At 39.3% G+C, this 14,225-nt stretch overlaps 1 protein-coding gene across 1 annotated transcript in view; it reads right to left on the reverse strand.

Annotated features, from left to right (window-relative positions):
• Nucleotides 1-14,225, reverse strand: part of HS6ST3 (heparan sulfate 6-O-sulfotransferase 3) — a 369,536-nt gene that overhangs the window by 223,764 nt on the left and 131,547 nt on the right. The window lies entirely within an intron of this gene.

Raw genomic sequence — 14,225 nt, forward strand, 5'->3', positions numbered from 1 at the left:
CAAAGCTGTCAGACTTGTTTGTTACAAGGGCTGGATCTGTCATAAATGCTATTTTGTGGAACTGGGCCATGTGTGGTATAAAATATAATGCCATGTAACAGAGATATAAACTTTATAAAGGACACAGGCAAACCCAATTAACAGTACTCATCTTGTAATGAGTTCTTGTATTTTTTTTTCTCAAAACACAAACAAAGGCAACTGATTCCTAAGAGTGAAAGCAACTGATTTACTGGGGAACCCACAAAAGCCCCAATAAATGTATTTAACCATTTGCAAGACTAGTCGTCCCCCCCCCAAAAAAAAGGTATCCTAAGGGGGGGGAGAGAGATTATTTTATATTTTTATACAAATTAGCTATTTTGTGTGTGTGTGTGTGTATATATATATATATATATCTCACTTTTAGGAGATGTCATAATCCTTGCAAGTAAATAAGGTAATTTTTCAGCCCACCCCCCATATGTCCAACCTCAGCAGCAAAATACAGCTACAATCTGTCTCTCGCTCTTTCATTTCCTCTCTTCCCCCATCCTACCTCTGAGGATATCAAGGAGGCACACTATACGCCCTTCTCCACTACCTGCAACAACTCTGTGGGTCAGGCTGAGCAACTGGCCCCAGGTGACCCAGATGACAGGATCCTGACTCGAAAGGGGGTGTCTGAACTTGGCTCTCCCAGATTCCCCACCCCCAGTTCTCATCTCTCCTGCACAAAAGCAGTTGGGCTGGGGGAAGGCCTGATGAAGAGGCTGTTCCTAAAACATTTTGTCCTCCTATGACCCCTTTTCCTTCACAGGCTAAGAACAAGTGGGGAGAGAAGGGAGGTCACTAACCTCCTCCCAAAATTCACTCTGACTGCTGGGTCTGTGACTGTTCAGACATTTGGTGGCAACATCAGAGCCCATTTTTCTGATTGTTCCTCCACTTGCTTTTAAGGCCAGGAGGTCTTTCTCCTTAGAGCTGGATGCACAAGACAACCCAGTTGCTTCTGGGTCCACATGCCAGCTCTGTCCCTTCACTGGTTAACTGCCACTCAGCACACATCTGAAAAAAGCTGGTTGGTGCAGCAGGGGCAGCGCCGGTCACTCAGCTCTCCACCCCCCCCCCCACACACACAATGTAGTGGCTCCTAAAATACTTGCTGAGCTGCAATCCAAGGAGGCATGAGGGAGAAAAACACCACACCTTCTCTTTCTCTGCCTTCTCTTCCATTCCTCTGCACTATTTTACCTCTTAGTCCCTCCCCCTAGCCATTTCCTGTTTATTTCTTAACAACTTTGACCACACGCAACCCTCATTGCATGCCTCCTGATGATCTTCCCTCACACTAGTTACTCGTGGACTGGGTAAGAGCCCGGGATGGGCCACTTCTGTCCCCTGCGCCTTATATTTGACATCCCTGATCTAAAAGGAGAAAAAGAAAAATCATATTGCTAAGCCAATCTTAACATTTTAGATTTTTACTTCAGCATCCCAATCCATAGAAATATAGCGCAGCAAACACTGATCCAGGCTCTTCACCCGATCCCTGATGTTTAAACTTGATTCCTGACATTTGAAGAACGTTAACGGGTTGTTCATACCTTTTAACCCTTCTTGTCCTAGCAGGCTAAAAGTTTCTCATGCAATCCAGAGTTACAGAGTACTCTCTCCTTGTGGGATCTGGACTTCTGTATCCAGTCATCTTAGAGCTCATGTTGCACACATCTCAATACTCAGTTCATGTTTTGGCAATAGCCATCGATCTTGCCCCTTCTGGCAGTTTGAATAAATCTCATTCTCTTCAGATAAATGTATCTCCGCTTTGCTGTCACTTTTGCACATTTTATTGCCCTTTTTCCTTGGAAACAAAAAGGAGGAGGTGGCTTAATCCAAATTGGATTGAATTAAGAGCCAAAAAGATTAAGAACGAAGTGTATAGGCCCAATAATTCTGTTAGTCAAGTTAAAAACATTAAATATTGATATACATGTATTTATTATGAAGCAAATTTAAAGAACAGATACTGGTCCTGGTGATAGCCTCAATTAAGAATCAAATGTCTAACGACAACTAAAAATGATGATTCTCGATCATAGGCTATAGGAGCAGACCAGAGACAATAGCCCACAAGTCTAAGTAGGAAGCAGACACTTTTTAGAATGTGCACCTAAAGACTCAGACCATTGGATACTAACTGTGAAGGGTCCTTCTTCTCTGATGAAAGGAGGACATCTTGGTGGATGATGCCCACCATCCAAATCAGGGAAGCAGGACCAAATTTTCAACTTCTTTTTCCAGCCCTCTTCCATTTTGACAACTCCCAAAGCAGTTAAACTATGTTGACAACTCTAGAAGAGATAAAAAGCAAACAAAAGCAGAACAGCAACATAAAGAAAATACAGGTAAATGATACGGCTAAGACAAGAAGTGAATCAACCTGCTGTGTAAATATCTGATGATGACTTTGGGAGGGACAAGATGTCCTCCTTTCCTCAGAGGAAAAGAACGCTTCACAGTAAGTATCCAGTGGTCCATTCTCCCTCTGAGGCAGAGAACATCTTGGTGGGACCTCCCAAAGTAATGTCCCTATTTTCTGTGTGGGTCATCGTCTTCTGTTTCCATAATATGTTGTAACAGTCCTCAGCCAAACCCTTCAGTCAAATCCTGAGTCACAGATGTTCATCTTGCAGTGTTTTACAAATGTGAATATTATTGATCAGGTGGTCACCCTGCAGACCTCTTCAACTGTAGCATGTTTGGCAAAGGCTGCATTGTGTCGCTTTGTACTGAATGAGCAGTAATTCCAGCTGGTATGTTTAATTTTGAACTTTGTAAGCTTCAATAATGCAGGCTTTAAGGGTACTACTAATGGCTGATTTTGACATCCTCAATTCTTCATTTCCATATCCCTTTGTCTGGGAGGGAAAATGCTAGCTAGAGGAAGGACTGGAATGGGGTCTGTGCCTTCCATCTCCACCCTGGCAGAGGCTTGCATCTCCTCCCACATGGTTTATTTAAAGAAGTTTAGAAATGCAGGGGAAAACATCGAAGGTCCTGATTCCTGCACACTACTCATAAGTAGATCCACTGTGTTGCTGCCAGGGGTGCACTTTGTCAAGCATGGAAGTTTCAGATAAACAAGTAATTGTTTAATACAAAGTCTTAGTTTATTGATAATCCATTGATGCTTCAAGGTGAGACACCTTGAAAGTGATACAAAGTATTGTAGAGCATGAAGCTTTAAGGGTTACATCAAAGCATTTCAGCGCAATAGCTCAAAGACATAACGAGGACGTGTGAATTACTACAAAATATGCAACTGCCTATCTCTGTGGTTAAAACTTCCCATGGTCTCAGGCATTCTTACGGTTGATGGTTACAGTGTGGAAACCTTTCAGGGAGGCACCTGCTATCAAAGCCTGGCATTCCCTACATTTGCTACTCAAAGGTGGGAAAAAGAAAAGGGAGGTGAGAAGAAGGGAGAGCTACTTAGCTTTGATATGCAATTACATGGGAAAGCATTCTACAGGGAAAAGCCAAGGTTATCATTTAATACTGAGTATAAACCTCATGCTTGACACACTTGGGTTGCCACTGCTACTTATTCTAAAGGCGTCTAATTGGCTTTCTCTGGGTCTTGCAACCTTTGTTTGGCTTATGGACATGGGAAAACAACTCTGCAGCCTCCTCCCAGTCAGTTGGCAAGGTCATCACTAGCAATAAACTCAAAAATGACCCACCACAGAATCTGACAGCAGGGAGGAATGGCACCTCTATTTGGTGCACTTTTGGTTCTCAGCTCTATGTCCAGGGAATGGTTGTCAAGGTGATTTCCAATTGGTCTGCAGTAGTCACATCAGTACTGAGATTGGGCTGGAGTGAGAGGGGTTTCTAATTCTCTTTCAGAGAGGAAGCCATCACTACCTTCACAATGACCCATTTTGAGCTGGTCAAAAGACACTCTCTGTGATATTGGCAAACTGAGGTGGTAAGAAAATTGCTGCTGCAGCTGACAGCTATTCTCCTAGCAGTAGATTTAATCGCTGATATCTCTTCATGGACACGTGACTGAAGTAGAAGAATAACAGAGACGTTAGAAACAATAGGGAAGATCCAGATCTAAGAATAGGAAAAAAGGTAGATGATAAAAAATCACGTGAATAGGTGACACAGCTATTCTTTATTGCTCTCCATGTCAATGGAGGAAACAAATTCATATGTGAAAGATAGCAATGCATATAATTTCTTAATGAATTCCAGGTATTGCCTATTTGTCATCTGGGATGGACTCACAATATATGGATGCTGTCTGCCTCTGGTTCCTTAGCCTACTGTTAAACTTCACTATCATGCTCTGCATCCTCCAAAACCGCCACTGAAGTGAAAGGGATATTGCTGCAGCCTCTGATGGCATGTGCAGCTTGGACATTGTCAGCTGCTGTGGTGCTTGGTGAAGCTATGGCCTCAGGAGCCGGTTGCGAAAAGTAGTAGTTTGCATTATTCACCTCTGTCACTCTGAGGCCATCTTATTGGATTTGCCAGGAAAAACCTACTATGGGTCTTGCTGGCTCCTGCAGTGCTCTTCCAGGAACCTACAATAAGCGAGGTTTTCAGTTCCTTGGCAGAAAGAAATCCATCGCTATTCACTTGTTGTGTGGTCATTCTGTGAGTGGTCAAAAGAGCTTGATCTAGAAACTGACAGTCCAGTAAAATGGCTGCTGCTGATAGGAACAGCTTGTAGAGGGCTTTTCTTATTCTCCACGGAAGATTTAGAAGCAGGGGAAAGTAGATAAGATTTATAGGGAATAAGATATAGAGATAGTTATGGGTTTAGAATGTAGAAAAACTCTTAGAATTCAGACTTTAGATGAAGGCAAAGACTAATCTAAGCTGCTCTCTACAAAGCAGGACAAGAACCGAAGATGGTGACTCCCATGGGGCTGAAGACAAGAAGTTGAAAATTTGTTCCTGCCTCCATGATTGGATGGTGGTAATTACCTGCCAAGCTTTCCTCTACCACAGAAGAACCCCAGTATTTTTCTTGCACTTGGATTTTGGAAATATGTAGTCGGGCTGAAATATGAAAGGATGTGAGAATTCTCATGAATGGGCAGACAGTACCCCCTGCCTCTAACATCTAACATGAGATGACTGCCTCCCTTCCCCCTCACTCACATTGTCAAGGAACTCCAAGGAGCCTTAAAATGGATATTCATGGATATTTCCAAGATTTTTCAGAAACTGATATGAAGTATTCTGGAATCCAGAACACCATTTCAGCTGACCAGAATATACCCCTCAAATATCAATAAGGTATTTTCTAGGTATATTTTCAGACCAGAAATACCCAGGTGCACATCTCTTACCCTTAAGACAGCACTTCATTGGACAGTGCTGTCTGCACAAACATGCACAGTTGTGCACCATTCCTGCTGTTTTCATGTTATTAATCAGGTAGGCTTCCAAAAACTGAGCTGAACAACTGATTCCTACTATTAAGTAGCCCCTATTAGTACATATGGGGAGTATGGAGGAGGCACCCCACAAAGTCCATGACATCATCTCAGAGAGCTATTCAGCTATCAACAGAGGTTGTAAAACGGCTTCTGGTGAACTACAGATGGTAAGCAGCTGACATTCAGGGTATGATGCACCTTTCTCACTCAGATAGAGCGCTCACCACCTTCTAAAACCTCTCCCAAACACAGGTTCAGTATTGCAAATAGGTCAGGCCATCACACATCTACCCCTTCTTGCATCTTTTAAAATGTACAGAGAGCTAGAATCATTTCACTTCTCAAGTCCTATCTCTCTCACTCACAGAGATAACAGCAGATAAGGTAGCCCAGTCCTCTCTAGTAATTCCCCCTGAAACAATGAACAGAGTTATTGGGGCTGGGGACTCCAGCAGAGTCCCATTCATATGCTGCCACTATTTATTCATATCCCAAAATATACAGAGATCAAGATGTTAGCCTGTGGGTGGGTGTGGGTTTCTTTTCCTGAGCCAATAAGCCCAGAGAGTTCAACAAAGGAAGTTATTTATGGAGTGATTACTACATAACACTGAGTAAAAGTAAAGAAGATATTACAAAGTTTCGTTTCTACTGAGCTTTTAAAATGTTTTCCTATTCCAGCACATTTGGGATCTTTGGTTACAAACTGACTTTTCTTTCTAGTAAGCTTTAAAATGCTCTTTGCCATAGATTCACTCAGCCAGACAACTCTCTATTCACCCACTCCCTTACTGCTCTCTTCATTGCTGCTTTCCAACTGTCTCCCACTAACATTCCATCAGCTTCCATTGGTCATTCTTATGAAGAAGTGGAACCTGACCTGTCTATCAAACAGGGTAAGCACTGGAAAAATTGTTGACCTGGAAAACCGAAGGCCAGAATAATATTTGGAACATTCAGGCCTGAGTCTTTCGGGGCTCTTCAGAATCAGCTCAAGGATGAGAATGGACTGCCCCCATGCACCAAAACCTGCAGTTACTATAATTATTGGGTCTTCTTTCTCACCTTCCCACAAGACAGGGTTCTATAACAACCCCATCTCTTATTACTAACTGGGCCCAAAGCTGGTTGAGTGGTTGTATAAAATATACCACCATATTAACAAATTAATAAAAAGCCAAGAGAATTTTCTAAATTCATTTAGACAAATGACTGCTTTGAACACTATACAAAAACATAAGCACGAAGGTCAAGTGTTTTCCCCCAACTTAAGATTTACAATCAGTCAATGAATTCCTTAGAAAAAGTTTCGTGAAGACAAATGTTTACTATAATAGCAAAAAATTAGACAGTGCTAAACTACCTCTGGCTTATATACCATGGTATTCAAATGATTATAAAAAGATTTGTAACAGGTTTTACTACATCATAACCCAGGGGTTCCAGACATGTGGCCCATAGGCCATATCAGGCCACTGAGCAACTGGCTGTCATCTGCTTCATTCTCCCTCTCTCTTGCTTCCTTCTGCATCACAGCTTCTTTTGCCAGGCTTGCTCAATTGCACAGGAACTGCAGAGCAAAGCCTCTATTTTTCTCCATTGGCTGAGGCTCCTCCCTTGGGAGGAAGTGGGGAGAGAGAGCTTGCTTTGCCAGGCTCTCGCAATCGCACAGCAGAGCTACTGAGCCAAGCCTTTCTTCCTTCTATTGGTTGATGCTCCTCCCCATTCTGGTTCCCTGTGGAAGGAAGGAAAGAGCCAGAGCTTCCTTTGCCCAGTTCACTGGATCACACGGGAGAGATACAAAGAAAGAACACCTTTAAGACCAATACATACTAATGTTTTAATCATGTTTTATTTTAAGGTGTTTTTTTTTAAATTTAATCGTGTTTGTCTTGTGTCCTTTATAAAGTTTATCTCTCTGCTACCTGGCATTATATTTTAATGACACAAATGTCCCTCCTGAATGAGATCTCATTTTTTTTCATATTCAGCCCTCATAACAAATGAGTTCAACACCCCTGTTTAACCCTCTAATAAAAATGTCTTAATTTTATGGAAGAAAACACAAAATCCTCTACTTAATTCCCTCTCAAAGTACATATTTTAAAGCTATAACTCCTAGGTCAAGTAGTACTAATAATAATTAAATGAAATTTTAAAATGTAGTATCAAATTGGTATTGCATTTCTCATATGGATTTGATTGATAATATTGACATGAAAAGAGTTAATGTATTTTCAGCTTCATAACTATATCAAAGAAATCTCTCCTTCATACACATCTGACAGTCATTGAAAGCTTATTATATAACAGAAAATAACTGAAATGTTTAATGTTGTCTACATATATGTCTACCAGAATTCAGAGTGGTATTTGAATAAAATTTAATTAAAGTAGAAGGTAACAATTTAACTGTTCAATATTGGATGTGGAATGGAACATGATTTTTCTTTCAGCTTTATAAACCCGTAGTAGTATTAATGGTATCTAACACCATATAAATTAAACAAGACTTTGGGAATGGATGAATATTTACTTTGGAAATATGAAACAATAATGCTTATAAACTTATCTGGTGGCCATCTCTACTTCTTAAGAAATTCAGAGAAAAATTTTATTGGAGATAAATCAGATAATAGAACTGATAAAGTTCTAAAATATTCTTAGTGAGTGATCTGACAGATTATATTCCAGTGGTTCACAGGAACATGAGTTTTTAAAGCTGTGAAGGTGATTATTTTAAAATATTAAATATTTAGATCTTACAACCCAGATATACCAAGTTTGGTAAATTGTTAACTCTCACAATTGGCAGTTTGATTTATGAACAGGTTAAAAACCCTATGATCTCTGGACTTCAGAATTATTTGGATTTATCTGGTTATAGGATTTTAAAATATTGAATAGAGACCTCTACTCATGTCCATCTAGTTACTACTGGGCACGGGAAAGGGCCTGTACAGCCTAGAAATATATGGTTCACACTAAATAACAAGCCTATAAACTAGCAGGCAGCTTCATAGAGCTGTGAGTCATACAGAAACATTTCAGGAGACCAGCACTGATATTCCCAAACCAATGTCACCTTGCAACTAAATTATACAGAACATTAACCATCAGGACTGTATGTATACACAACTATGGGATTCAAAATAGGTACCCTAAAGATAGTTGCATAGAAAGAGGTTCTTGGAGGTACTTGAAGGTCCCAAGAATCTACTAGTATGTACCAAGTACGAAAGAAAGCAAGACAAGACCTAAATGTCAGGCAGCTCTGAGAGGCAAAGAAATCCAATATGACATTATTTACTTTCTTCATTTATACCCCACTTTTCTCCCCAAGGGGGACCAAAAGTGGCAGCATAGCACTCTTAGAGTCAAGGTGAATTATACCGGTGGAGATACAGAGCACTTGTTTAGATAACATGGAGGGCATTAAGAGAAAATGGACTTTTGTGCCCTTGGGAAAGAAACTGTATATTGAAGTAATCAATTAATGTAGGGGGAAACTTTGCTTACCTCTCTCTCTTTCCTCCAATGAAGGCGAAGATGTTATACACATATTATATACTATGATCAGGTGCTATTTTAAATACCACTTTTAATTATTGCAGTTGGAATTAATCTAGTTCATTTCTCTACTGATACTGAATTACCTTAGATATTGCTTGTTCTAAATGCCAGTCATGGGGGCAATTCCTTTTTATTCTCCCTTTTGTTACTGTGCTTCAATAAGCCACATAAGTCATTTCACTTAAGCTAGTAAGTCTGTGTGTTCCACATTGCTTCTAAATGACTTATTGAGATAAATCAAACCCAGATTAACAAACTGTATCATGGGCTTCATGACAGTATTACACCTACATTATGACAAGCGCATTAAAGCACCGTAGCATAGACTGCAGCCATTGCTATGCTATACATCAACTCTCAATGAATGTGCAGAACCCTTTGAAATCCATTCTGAATGCAGGGAGCAAAGTATACAGAAACCAACTTAATCTGTCCTTCACCAAAATTATCAGATAATGAAACTAGGAGGCTCTGCCCAGCAACAGCCTATATATATATATATATATGATGACATTCAAAACAGAATTTAATACAGGAAAAGAACAATTAGCAGTTCTTCTGTATCAGAACAACAAACAAAGTTCTGTAAAGGTCTCCACCATTAAATTGTTCACTAAATTCCTTACAAGCACTCTTTTCATTTTGTTGCTACCCATAAAATTAGGCATTTCATCATCTTTTATGCCTTAACTAATATCGACCTTTTTTTACTACACCTCAGTTATGAATGCTACAAAGCATAAACTCTTGGAAAACAAACCTTTGAGTTTAGCAGTGGGGATATTTGAAACTGGTGAGGGAGAAAAATCCCTTTCACTCTAAACTGGACCCCCCTCAACTTCACCACCACCCTCACCGTGTTCTCTGTCTTCCCTGTGCTCCTTCATTCCTGATTTCTATTCTTTCTGTGCCAGAGTTGCTAGACAGCCCAAAATACCACCTGTTATGCATGAGGTTTCCTGAGATATTGATCAGCAATCTCATTTCAGTAGGGATTTTACAGGCATATCCCAATTTTGTTACAGCACTAAGATTTTTCTGCAAACCTAGAGGTAGGCCTCCATCTTCCCTGTGTGTTCCAGGCCCCATTTTCCAGATGTTTTGATCTGCATGCTGGGGTCAAGAATTAGATATAATATAACTGTTTGTATATCATATTGAATAATTTAACTCTGCTTAAGACTGCATCATTGCTATATTGCATTTGCAGCATCTGATCACGATATTTCTCAGACTAAACTAACTCAGCAATACCCTCTAATTTAAATAGATTCCTATTGATCATACCAAGCAAAGAGGTAACTGAAGTTATTTTATCTGCTTATCAGTGAAAGTGTGTTATCTCAGGATGTCCCCAAAGAGGAATAGAAGTGCTTAGAATCAATACTGTCCAATTTAATTTTTCTCATGGCTCTCAAGGACAGCTCTGTAATTAACAAGAAATTCTATTAAACTGCTCAAAGTACTACATAATAGTCAACTGGTCAACTGGGGCTAAACAGTTTTTGTTGCTAAACATAATGTTTGAATTTTGTTGTTAAATTGCTGTCACATATAGTAATAAACATAAAAAAAATGGATTCATACTAAACAGATAAGGTTGATGGATCGGTCCCGCACTCATGGAATTGGCCACAGAGACACAGAACATTACATTCCTTATAGTGAAGCCATACTAGGGACCCAGCCTTAGTATAATATCAAAGCTGTGCAGGCAGAATAGCACGCAACTCAGCTATCCATGACTCCAAGTCTGACTTTTGCAAATTTCTCCCAAAGTTTTCCTCTCAACTTGCAATGTGGCCATTTTGTATTATTTAAGAATCCTTCCTTCCTCGACAGATGCTAGTAGAGTTTACCACACGAGCCACAAAGTAATTACATATTGTATAGAAAACAGCATGTGTGCCCCATGAAATCCCATATAAATGTAGACTTCCACCGTGCACCAGTGAAGACATTATGGAGCATAAACACAGCTACCCTTCTGCACCAGCCATTTCACCCCATACATAACTACTGTTGGTGGAAAACTATTGACCCATTTTGCTTTGCAAAATCACAGTCTGGGTCGCCGGGTAATGGTGGACGCAAATTAGCACAGCTCCGTTCCTTCCCTCCGAAATCCTGGCCCTATTGCTAAATCGCAGACTTTAAAAACAGCCCCAAATGGGAAAACCTTTAAAGAACAAAGCCAAGGCTAAGGAAACTCCAAAACTGAGAGCGAAGAAGGCGACAGAGATGACCCAGTCGGTAAGGAAGTTTTTTCCCCTTAACTCTTCACCAGGGCGGGAAAACCAAGAGGCCCTAGCTATGGCAACAGGACAACTTTCCCCCGGGACTGAGCAGTTGCAGATGGACGAGGCTCCCTTAACAAAAAAAGACATTTTGCAGCTTAAAGAAGACATACATACCTTCTTTAAGGAATCTATGCAAAGCTGGCTAGCTCCAATAAACAAAAAACTTGAGGAGATGGAGAACGACATAGAAGTAACTGCCAAAATGGCCGAACACAATGCAGAAGCCTCACTTGCATTGCAAACAGAAATAAAGCAAATAAAAATTAAAGAAACGAGGCTGAATGCAAGAATTATAACGCTTGAAAACCATTGGAGAGCCTATAATTTGAAGCTCAGAGGGATTAATGAGGGCGCGGAAGAAGAAATGGGTATTTTACCCTTTATTAATAAATGGCTGCTGAAGGTGCTGGGCCGAGAAAATAGCACAGCTCCTGAGATTGTAAAAGCCCCTACGTCTGGGACCGCCTGCCTTAGCAAAGAAAGGAAGGCCAAGAGATATATTGGTCCAGTTCGCATTTCCCACAACGAGAGCTAGACTACTTCAGGAATCTAGGAAGAAGGATGCCTTGAGTCATGAGGGCCAAAGAGTACTAGTCTTATTAGACTTGCCACCAGAAGCCATAGAAAAAAGAAGGAACTTGAAATTCTTCGCAACAAAATTGTACACTGAGAACTTTCGATTCTGTTGGAGCCCTGTTTCTGACATTATAGTGTACAAAGGAGGTGCTCTACTAAAAGCATCAGATTTAAAAACGGGAAAACTGCTTTTAAAGAAACTGAACATTAAACTATCTCAAAGGGAAGAAGGAGAACTACAAGCCCTTTCTCCAGACTTAGAGGAAGAACAAGAACAAACCCCTACTGACACATGAACTACTAATAAACTGCCAACGCATATGAGAACAAGAAAAAAAGAAAAAAGAAGAAGATGCAAGAAGAAGTTATTATACTGTGTAATATTTAAACTTTAAGTATGATTACTAAGTTTTATAGTTAGAAACAGTAATTTCCAAAACCACTAGAGGGCAGTGTTAGTTAAGCAATTCAGATAGAACCTATGCAAGTATTTTAACTAGCATACTGTAGAGTGTAAGTCATGTTAAAGTGTAGTGTGCAGATATTAAGTATGTGTATTAGGTTCTATTGTTAGAAGAAGTAATGCAGTGCTAGTTAAGTAAATCAGATGGAACCTACGTATATTCTTTAACTAACATACTGTATAGTGAAAGTCAAGTTAAATGTTATTTTATATGAATTTTAATTGGTTTAAATAGTAAGGGAGGGGGGAAAAGTAAATTGAGTTAAAATTGAATGAGGGTACGATTATATGTAGATTAAATATGAAAAGGCATTTATGATATGTTTAAATTGAAATGTGGAATTTTACTCAGTCTGCTTATATCTTTACAGGAGGGAAGGGGGGAACGTTTATTTTGTATTGTTGCCTATGGAGAAAAGTTGTGACGTCTGAACAACGCCCCCGGATGATGATAATAATAGTAGTAGTGGTAATAGGTTTACTTTTACTTTTCAGATAAGAAAGCACTGTAACAGCTTTCTTTGCTCTGTTAGGTATTTGTAGGGGAGGAGTTTCTGAAAAGTTTCCCCTAATTAGGGAAGTTAGTTTAAAAAGTTGTTTTTTAAGTTAAGTTTTGTTGTGTGAGGTGGTGGGTTGTTGTAACACTACTGAAAATTGTTGTCATTAACATTTTTTTTTGTTACTCTTTTTTATTTTCTATTTTTATTTATCTTTGTTAGTTAGATTGGAAGATGACACGCCCATATAAGCTCCTCAGTTGGAACTGTAGAGGTCTCAATAATATTGTAAAACGTAAGAGACTACTTAACACCATGCAAAGAGATAGAGCAAATATAGTATGCCTACAGGAGACGCATTTAAAAAACACAAATGGAAAACTATTGTCCACAAACTGGTTTAATCAAAGTTATTTGGCAGCAGGAACATCAAAATCTAGAGGAGTAGCAATTTTAATATCGAAATCAGTACCTTTCCATTGCCAAAAGGTAAAAGCAGACCCTAGAGGCCACTATATTTTTATTAGTGGAGAATTGGACGGCCAGCCACTAACAATAGCATCTTTGTATGCCCCAAATGTAAACCAAAAAGAGTTTTTGAAAACTACTTTACAACTATTGTCTGAATTTCAGAAAGGAGAAACAATAATTGGCGCCGACCTAAATTACATATTGGACCCCAAATTAGACAGAACATACAAAACGGGGAAAAAAATACTGAAACCAACAGGTATACAGAATATATTAGATACATTTAATTTGGTGGACATATGGCGTGCATTAAACCCTGGAGTAAGGCAATATACTTATTACTCCACCGTTCACCAAATTCATACAAGAATTGATTATCTCCTAGTGAGCAAAAAGTTGGCTAACCAAATCCAAGAAGCAGATATAGGTCCCCGTACAATCTCAGATCACTCCTGGGTTACGGGATCATTTACCACTCAATCTGAAGACAAACAGGGATACCATTGGAAACTGAATAAATTATTGCTACAGGATGAACTGATTTGTAAAAAAATTTCAGCAGCGATAAAGGAATACTTTAAATTTAACACCACCAAGGATGTAACACAAAGCACATTGTGGGATGCTTTTAAAGCAGTTATTAGAGGGAAATTAATTGCAATAGCTTCCACTCATAAAAAGGAAAGACAATCACTAATACTAGAACTTACGAATAATATCAAACATATGGAACTGCAATATGCAAAAAAAGGAGGGAAAAAACTGTTAAGAACATTAGAACAGGAAAGAAAAAAATTGGAACTATTGGAAACATCTCAAATACAAAAGAATTTATTGATACTCAATCAAAAATATTTTACTAAAACACCTAAATCGATAAAACTACTTAAACAGAGGACCACAC

Source organism: Heteronotia binoei, chromosome 3, assembly GCF_032191835.1.
Source record: "Heteronotia binoei isolate CCM8104 ecotype False Entrance Well chromosome 3, APGP_CSIRO_Hbin_v1, whole genome shotgun sequence".
Lineage (NCBI taxonomy): Eukaryota > Metazoa > Chordata > Lepidosauria > Squamata > Gekkonidae > Heteronotia > Heteronotia binoei.